Here is an 8,860-nt window from a genome sequence, read left to right as displayed (position 1 = left end):
TACTTGTGATCTCTGTCTGTCAAATAAATAAATAAAATCTTTTAAAAAATATATTATATGAATGCATTAAAATAATATTATATGAATGATATTAAACTCATTTTTTTTACCCTAATTTAAAATAAAGACTGTTTCCATAAACTACCCTAACTGGAGACTTTTATAAGTTCATAATTCCATATGCACAACAAGGCACTATGCAACCAATGGCAGAATTTAATATCAGTATCTTGAGTCTTCTAATTTGGTTTAAGTTATAATAACAAGCTAGTATACTTCAAAGTATGTAAACACAAGCTTTTCCTAGTTTGAACATAGGTATTTATGTTACCTTTGGTTTATTTTAATGGAATGGGAGTTAGGGTTGAGAGAAAATTAGAATATTTAGGTATACCTATCTTTCTTGCAAGTCCAGTTACCCTTCAGAAAGCACAGTTCCAGAATGCAATATAATGTGCACGGCAGGAGGTCTTGGGATGTTTCAGGCTTATACAGGTCAGGCTCCTTTGTCTGAAATATGAGTCTTTCTAATTCCCTTCCAGTTCTGCTCCTCCTGTTATGAACAATCCTCTTTCATAATAAAGAATAAGAACCACAATTATAAGCGGCAGAGGCAAAAAGGGTTGCATTGAAGCATTACCGGTCTTAGCCAAAAAATTATTTAAAAAAATTCTAAATTCATCCAATAAGGTAAATTAAAGCCTTCTCTAAAAACCAGCATAAATTTATTTAAAAAATTAAAACAATGCTTAGGATTTTAAAAATCCTACCTAGCACTTAAGGAACATAATGTGGCTAATTTATTCTACTGTAATCACCGAATAGACTGTGAATTATATCACCCAAGTTAAAAAGAAACCTCTCCAGAGGCCCTCTTTCAGAAAATTAAAAAGTTTATTGAGAGATTTTTCATTATATAATTTAATAGGAAGGTTAATGCAGCATCAAATATAATATATTACCTTAAATTGGTATTCACATAAGCAAAGCAAACTAGTCCTCTTTCAGGGTTGTTGCTTATGTTTTGTCCATTCTTATGTGTGGCTCATAATACAGCAGTGCTCTTCAGCATGGTTCCTGGACCAGCAGTATCAGCATCACCTAGTAACTTGTTAGAAATGCAAATTCTCAGGGCCCATGTCAGTCTTATTGAATTATACATTCTGAGTATAGGCCACAGCAATCCAAGTGTTAACAAATCCTTTAATGGGGTGATCCTGATCACACCCACAATTTGGGAACCATACTCATATGAGGTCAACTCAGGACAGTTTGTCATGAGCAAGTAGGCATACTCTTGAGGAGTCTGTGATAAAATTGATCATACTTGACTGTACTCATTGAAGAGAGATTTCACATCTTCCTTTCAGTTTCTGTTTATTGAAATATATTTCCATAACTTTTAATTTAATCAAGGTTTATGTTCTAAGTTACTTTCTCTCTCCCTACTATAAACTTCCCTCCTACAGATTCTAAATTTTCTTGTGTTTGTGACCACACAGAATTGAAATACATGTAGAGGGTAACTATTGTAGAGCCTAGAAGAATTAACAAGAATACCCATTTTCCTTTTATTTCTTATTCCTCTAAAATTAAAAAAGCTGGATACCATGTCAGGACATTTGCCAGAAGAGCACACAACACATACAAGTTCCATCAGTGCAGTTCAAGTAATATGTAATGAAGAAAACTGGATTCTACATACCAAAACTCATCTGCTGTCTTGATTATTTTCCATCTGAAGGACCAATGAGTCCTTGTATATATTACTTCAAAAGTAGATTTAAAAAACACATGAAATCACAAACATAATTGTGAAGGTTCTGATGTAAATGAGCTCTATAACAGCTTCTCTAATTTGTGCACTTAAACCACGTTTATTTTAATATGACAGGCTTCTAAAAAATCAGGGCATATTTTATAGTTGATTACATGAAGAGAGCCACACACATGTACACACACACATATGTACACTCAATTAAACAGAATGCAATAAATAAAGGACAAAGTGGGGGCTAAAATTAGTTTTTTTGTAAGTCAATTTTGATAAAAATACTATCTGCTCCAAGCAGGAAATCTAATTAAAAAATTAATAAATTCCACTAAACAAAGTTACATATAGGATGTGAAAAAGAAGAACCTACACTTTAAAAATGTGATATAAAATTGTTCACAGATGATAATCAGAAAAATGAAGAGATGCCAAAAATGACCAAGACTTTTGTTAGTTACCATGATGAGCAAAATTCCAAATGTGTCATGGAATGACTAGAATGCATTATATCTGTGTAGGTGGGAAAAGGTTGGGGAATAATGCCAAGAAATATGAATTAGCTCTTATAACTCATTCTATTGTACTGAGTAGGAGTAAGTAAAAACTTTCTTCTGAGCCTTCTTTTTTGAACAAACACCATGCCTACTTGTTCATCTTCTTCCTAATCTCCATTTCAAATTCCTTTCCTTTCTTATTTTGTTAGATGATTACATGGCAACTATACATTACGGTATTTTTTATATCAAGTATGCAACCAGACCCGTCCCATCCTGCTCTCCATTCTAAGCTCAGCGCAGTTAGTAGTATCTCTCACCGCATAGTCAGGCCAGATGGCATCATAAACAAACTTCTCATTAATTCCTCACACTAACATTTCACTTTCAAGTTACCACATCTTGTTAGCCATTTCCTCAAAATAATCCTCCAATGTGTTGCCTCCTTTCTATAGCAATTGGTATTTTGTCTTCGTTGGAACCTTATGAAAGTGAAGCTTATTATCCTCCATTGTATCAGAATGTTACAATGTTGCAATGCTATCAATATGAGCTAGAGCTGTGGCCTTCAGAAGAAAATCTTCATATGTCTCAATTCTTTGTAGCTTCTTGTAGTCATGTAGCTCCTGATAGTTCCTGGGGAAGACATACAGAAAAGAATCTTCAAGAGGAGAGTGCTTTTTTCCCCCCCTTCTTTTTCTTTTTCTTGCTGGTTAAAATATGAGCAGACAGCAACAGCTGGAGTTGACCCTGTGGCACATGAAGTAGTCTCAGGAATGACCATCAGGCCGGGTGGAAAAACAGGGGTAAAACTTGTGGTCCTGACAGTATGAAGAGCCCTTCTGACCCTCTGCCAACAACCTAGAGACTTACCAAATATGAGAAAAAAAAATTCATTTATCTTGATTAATGTGATTATTTTGTATATTTTTGTTTTTGAAGCCATACTTAATCCTAAAATAAATACCCTCAACTTTTGCTTAGAAGAGTTTTTAATATCCTACCTGATCTGATATGACTCCATTCCAGAACAGACTTCAGGTAACTGCCAACTGGAACTTCGGAAACCCAAATCCAATCATGTTTATTATTGTGGTTATTTCTGCCTATTGTCCACAAGATGAAACTTAAAATATGCAGCTGAGTGAGAGTGGAATTTATGATCAGGTCTATATCTTCCTTTACAGGCTCAATTCTTGCTACCCTCATACTCTCTCTGCATTTTTCAGAATTTAATACGTAGATTTTTCTTGAACACCTACTGAACGTCTTTCATTTCAAGCACTGATATCCCTTCCCAGCTCTATGTACCAGAACTTGCTACTTCCTCTGCTTAAAAGTCCTTCCCTCCTTCTCTGTCCCACAAGGGCTTATATTTTGTCTTAAACAATGTGAAATCATTCCTCAGTCTTTTCCTAGACCGTCATCTCTTCTTCTTTCTGTACTACATGGAGCATATTTTAATTGGTGATATTTTTTTTTGCCATATCACTTTATTTTTACATGTTGGCTTCCCCATTAGACTATGTCTCTTTGAAGCAGAAATAATATAACTACCTCCAAATTCCTACTATCTAGCAGGTGCTTTAGCCTAGTAATGTACAAAACTATTTGTGGGCCAAATATCAACAAATTAATTTCAGACCTAAAAGGGACAGCTTGGCCACGCGTCTTTTACTAGATGAGTAAACAGAGGTTCAGAGAGGTTGAAAAAAATAATCAAAATCATATACCTCTTTATTATAAAATCAAGATTAAGTCTGTTGTTATCTGACTCACAAATTAGTGTCAGTTTCCTCACTTCATGTCTGTTTTATTTTTATGTCTGAATTATTTCAGTAATTAATCTTCTTTTTCTTTTCATTTTTCCCAACTATATATGTCCATCTAATGTTAAATACATTTTATTTTCTCAGTCTCCTGGGATTTGACTTGTGTCCTAGAAATTAGAACACTGTCAGAAGACAGGCTGAGAGAAAGGTTAATGGATAGAATCAGCTGTGCAAAATCTTCATAAACCTTTGTACCTCTGAAGAAAAGACAAACTGCAACAGTCTGAATTTATCTCATGTTCAACATGCACAATATCTCATTACTTTTCTTCCCATAATAATTGAAACCCATTACTAATTGAGGTGTTAACTACCAGGCAAAGTTGAAAGCCATATCTGATCTATTTCAGTGATGTTGAAAATGTTCACAAAGGAAAAAAGAAAAGTGGTTTCTTCATTTTGTCCCTGCAAAACATTCACACCTTTGCTTTTGGAATAAAGAAAGAATCACAGAGTTGCCATCTTCATTGTAAAATAAATCAACCAATCTTTTGGACCACATGTTTAGTGTTATGAGGAAGATGTGACTAGAGCTACAATTTCTAATCTCCCCTAAACAAAGCTCCTCCTCCCACCCACCCTACACGCAGCACCTTCTTGATGTTTTCTCTGAGTTGAGAATATTTCATAAATAAGGAAAAAGAAAGGAAGAAATGTAGCAGTCATGTTTAAGAAGTTCTAGATTAGAGAAAGATACTATTTTCTTTGGTGACCTTCACAGAAGAGAGATGGGCAATATACTTATTTAATCCTTGTTTTGCACAACACACCTTAAAAATTACTTTAAAAAACTTACTTAACTTCATTCAAATCCCACAAATACCTCCTTGCTATCTCCTTTGTACAAATGAGAAAACCATGACATGAAGAGGATATATATCAGCAAGGGCAAACATTTCTTGGGCATTTACTGCACCAAGAAATCCACTATGTTGTTTTAAGTATGATCTCATTTTCTTTGCACAGAAGCCATACAATATAAATGTTACTATTACTGCTTACCAGATAATATCAAGATTAAGCAATCTGGAAAATTTCACATAGATACTAAATGAGGGATTAAAATTGAAGCCCATAGCTTCACTTTTGACTCCCAAATTAAAAAACCTCTCTTCAGGAGGAAAAATAAAATAATGCTTCCATGTGGATTATAGAGTCTTGTCAGTCACAGACCTGCAAGGTTGAGATGGTAAAACACTTGAACATGAATCCCAGCTTGAGAAAATTGGCAAAAAGCATAAACATTTATAATGTACTAGATAGTGGTTCTTAAGTCTGGGCCCTGACCAGGGGAATCTATTAGAAATTCAAATTTCAGGTCCTACCCCCACAGATGTATTGAATCAGAGCACTGGAAGTGCCCCCCAGTAAACTGTGGTCTAAGAAGTTCTGGCTGATGTTTTCTAAAGCATGGGAATCACACTGCCCGTTTGGCCTTATCAGACCTGCCTCAAAGCCCCTCAACACAGACTCTAATACCTTAGAAGACACTTTAATGATTACCTCATTTGGGACTCTAGGACTGTGAGGGGGACATTTGCTCTTCATGCATAAATTTAATAATCTTAGCTTGGCCCACAGAGATTTTTTTTCTGGTGTTTTCATGGGAAATCAACTGTCAACACATTGGATTGAGATAAAGCTAATGTGTGACAACCTCAGAGGAATGGGGCCATGGATTAAATATCTCAAACTCTCTCTTCTTCAACCCTCTGATATGCTGCCAGTGCCTTTCTCTGGCCAAAGTCAGCCAGAAAAGAAATGGCAAGAGAATTTATAAACTTGTCCATAAAAGTCACTCCCATAGCTCTTACAGTGAGGGTGATACTCGTGAAAAGTGAATGTGGAGGAAAAAACTGAAGAAAGCTACCAATATTCCCCAACTTACCCCTCAACATACACTAACTTCTTTTATCCAGAATAAGAAAACTTGTGTCAGTCATACAGGGAACACTGAGGGACCCCATCAGTTACCACATTATAGATAGCATATCACCTATGTTGTCATACTGTTACCTCGAGCCTAAAATATTAGTCACTTCTAGTCCTTTTCAATAAGATACTTAGGATAAAATGAAGAAAACAGAAACAAAAAGGCATGGCTTTTTTTTGTTGTTTTCACTTCTGTAGCTAGTCATGAGGTGTAGGATGATAATTATAACTTCCTTTTTCAAGGGGATTCCATGACTTCCTTACTTTTTTCAGCATTCTGGCTGGGTGGAATTTTTTTAAATGAAGCTTTGTTCCTGTTTTATTTGGGTATTCCATGGATCTGTTTTTACCAAACTGCTGAAGCTTACCAATGTTCAAGATTATTGGGAAGGGAATATTAGAGGTGTGCAGTAAGTCCCCCGATCTTCATGCTGAATCATCTTTTCACCCATTGGTTACCTTCGGAAATCGAATTTAATCATTCTGGCCCTAGAGTAATCTCCTTTTCATCCCTGTTCAATGAACAAAATGAAAAACCTAAATACCTAACAAGTATGTTTAGTTTCCAGTTATAATCATAACTGTTTTCTAGAGAAAGTATTATTTTCCTAGGTACTCAAAGACTTCCAAATTCATTGATTCCCCAGGTTGATTGTACAAGAGTTAAAAATTCTTTCAGTAGGTTTGTCTCCCTCCCAATCCCATCTTCTTTCATAAGTGACTCTTAATCTCACAAAACAAACTGAGGGTTGCTGGGGGGAGGGGGTTTGGGAGAAGGGGGTGGGATTATGGACATTGGGGAGGGTATGTGCTTTGGTGAGTGCTGTGAAGTGTGTAAACCTGGTGATTCACAGACCTGTACCCCTGGGGATAAAAATATATGTTTATAAAAAATAAAAAATTATATTAAAAAAAATTCTTTCAGTAGGTTACTAGTATAATAACTACCTCCATTTGGTTACTGGACCTGTGTATCCTAACCAAAAGGATTTGATTCCAAATATTGGATGCTGATTCAAAGTAAATACTTCATACTTTTGGAAAGAATTCCAACACTGCAGGGATGTTCTTCTCAACTAGAAGTACGACTGAGCTGTATTGATTCAACTGCTTCTTTGCATCTGAGTACATGGTAACACTAGTGAATCCCATGTGAATGGATTTATCCTTGCATGTCATGCAGGCAGAGCTGTGTAGATTACCATGGTGATGACTAAGGCATTCAGGAAATCCATGATAGGGGCACTGGCAAAAGGATCAGGTCAGAGAAGGCATTTTCACACCTGGAGTCTATCCGAAGGAAGCATCACTGCCAGTCCCAGGATGGAAGGGATTTAATGTCACCAACCTACTAGCTGGTTTCCCCAGGAAATTTTCTCATATGGGGGCTGGCAAGCGGGTGCTCAGTTGGCCTCTGGCTTTGAAGGTTGGGCAATAAGTGAATTTTTTTTTTTTTTTTTGGCTAGGAATTTTGAATCATTTGTTTCATTTTCCTGTATTGGAAATTTTACGTTTACTTAAAATCTTACAGTATAACAGAAACAGACATGTTAGTCCATTGTGCCTCTGTATAAACAAATATTTTCAGAGTTTACTCCTGGTATTTTCTTCAAATTGCCCACACAAAACTGCTTTGAGAGAACGTTTTAAACTAGACTGGTAATTTAAAACAAGTGTAAACTAACGTGAAAACAAAGAATTTTCCTCTCTTTCAGGACAAATGTTTTATGTGAAGTTATCCTCTTCCAACACCTTTGGTCTTAATTCTGGGTGAACAAGGGCGGTCACTTCCTGTTTCATTCACTGATTCTCTTACCACAATCTTGTTCAGATGGTACCTCTCCTGTGTACAGCACCACAGTCTCCACAGAAGGAGCCTTAAAAGGGCCCCCTTCTTGTTTCCCCATCTGTCTTCTGATTTCTGCAGTCTCCTTGCACACCTTCTCATAGCGATAGCCACAAAGGATGTGTTTCAATTTCAGGTGACCACATTCAGGACAAACATCGATATTGTTCTTAACTTTAATAATTTTCTGAGGGTTTCTTCTCCTACAGCGGTTAACTTCAATGCTGAGTCTGTTTTTCGGAGCTGCCATCCAAAAGATACTATCTGAAAGCCTGGGAATCTCCTTACTTCCATTGGTATCATTTGCTGGTTCTGTAAATACAGCTGGACCTTGGACTGCTAATGCCACTTCCCACAGAGGACTGGGTAAACCTGGCCCTGTCTGCTGAAGTTTCCACTGTAGCAGTTTCCAACAGCTCCAGAGGAGTCCCCGGGCGGCGGGCCAGGGTGGAAAGATGAGCACCAGCATGGTTGACGCCATCTTCCTCGCTGCTGAAGCAATAAGTGAATTTTATAATCAAATCAGCCTTTTTAAAGAAAAACCCACTTTGTAGACCCCTGCAGCCACAACCCTTGCCACAATGATAACCTTGGACATTTTCTTATTAAAAAAGCACTACAATTGCTGGGGGTAGAAATCCTACTTATATCTATAAGACAAGTTATATTTTCTGTTAAAAGAAAATTCTCCATAATTTATCTACATATCTAGGATCATCTTTTATTTGTAAGCTACAGAGAGTGCCTCTCTTTGGGTCAGAGAACAGATCTGTTTCCTAGTCAGGAGAATACAGGTAATGTCTTCCCTTGGAGACAAAGGTTAGACATATTTGCTAGCAATGCCCTTAAAGGATTAGGGGTTTCCTAAGCACTATGTGCATGATGCCTGCATCACCCTAATGAGAATTTGGGTCAAAAGGAACCAATGCAGACATGAAGCTCCTGCTACATACATCTTGTGCCATGAATAATAAACTCTAAG

General features: G+C 36.6%; 1 pseudogene across 1 annotated transcript; it reads right to left on the bottom strand.

The window, feature by feature from the left end:
- Nucleotides 1-7,714: 7,714 nt before the first annotated feature.
- Nucleotides 7,715-8,362, bottom strand: LOC309860417 (large ribosomal subunit protein bL32m pseudogene; annotated as a pseudogene). Its single transcript has one exon. The product of its transcript is annotated as a large ribosomal subunit protein bL32m pseudogene (transcript).
- Nucleotides 8,363-8,860: the final 498 nt, after the last annotated feature.

This window comes from Mustela nivalis, assembly GCF_964662115.1.
Source record: "Mustela nivalis genome assembly, chromosome: 2".
Lineage (NCBI taxonomy): Eukaryota > Metazoa > Chordata > Mammalia > Carnivora > Mustelidae > Mustela > Mustela nivalis.
The sequence above is the reverse complement of the archived record's forward strand: the minus strand, read 5'-3'. Positions and strand labels throughout refer to the sequence as shown.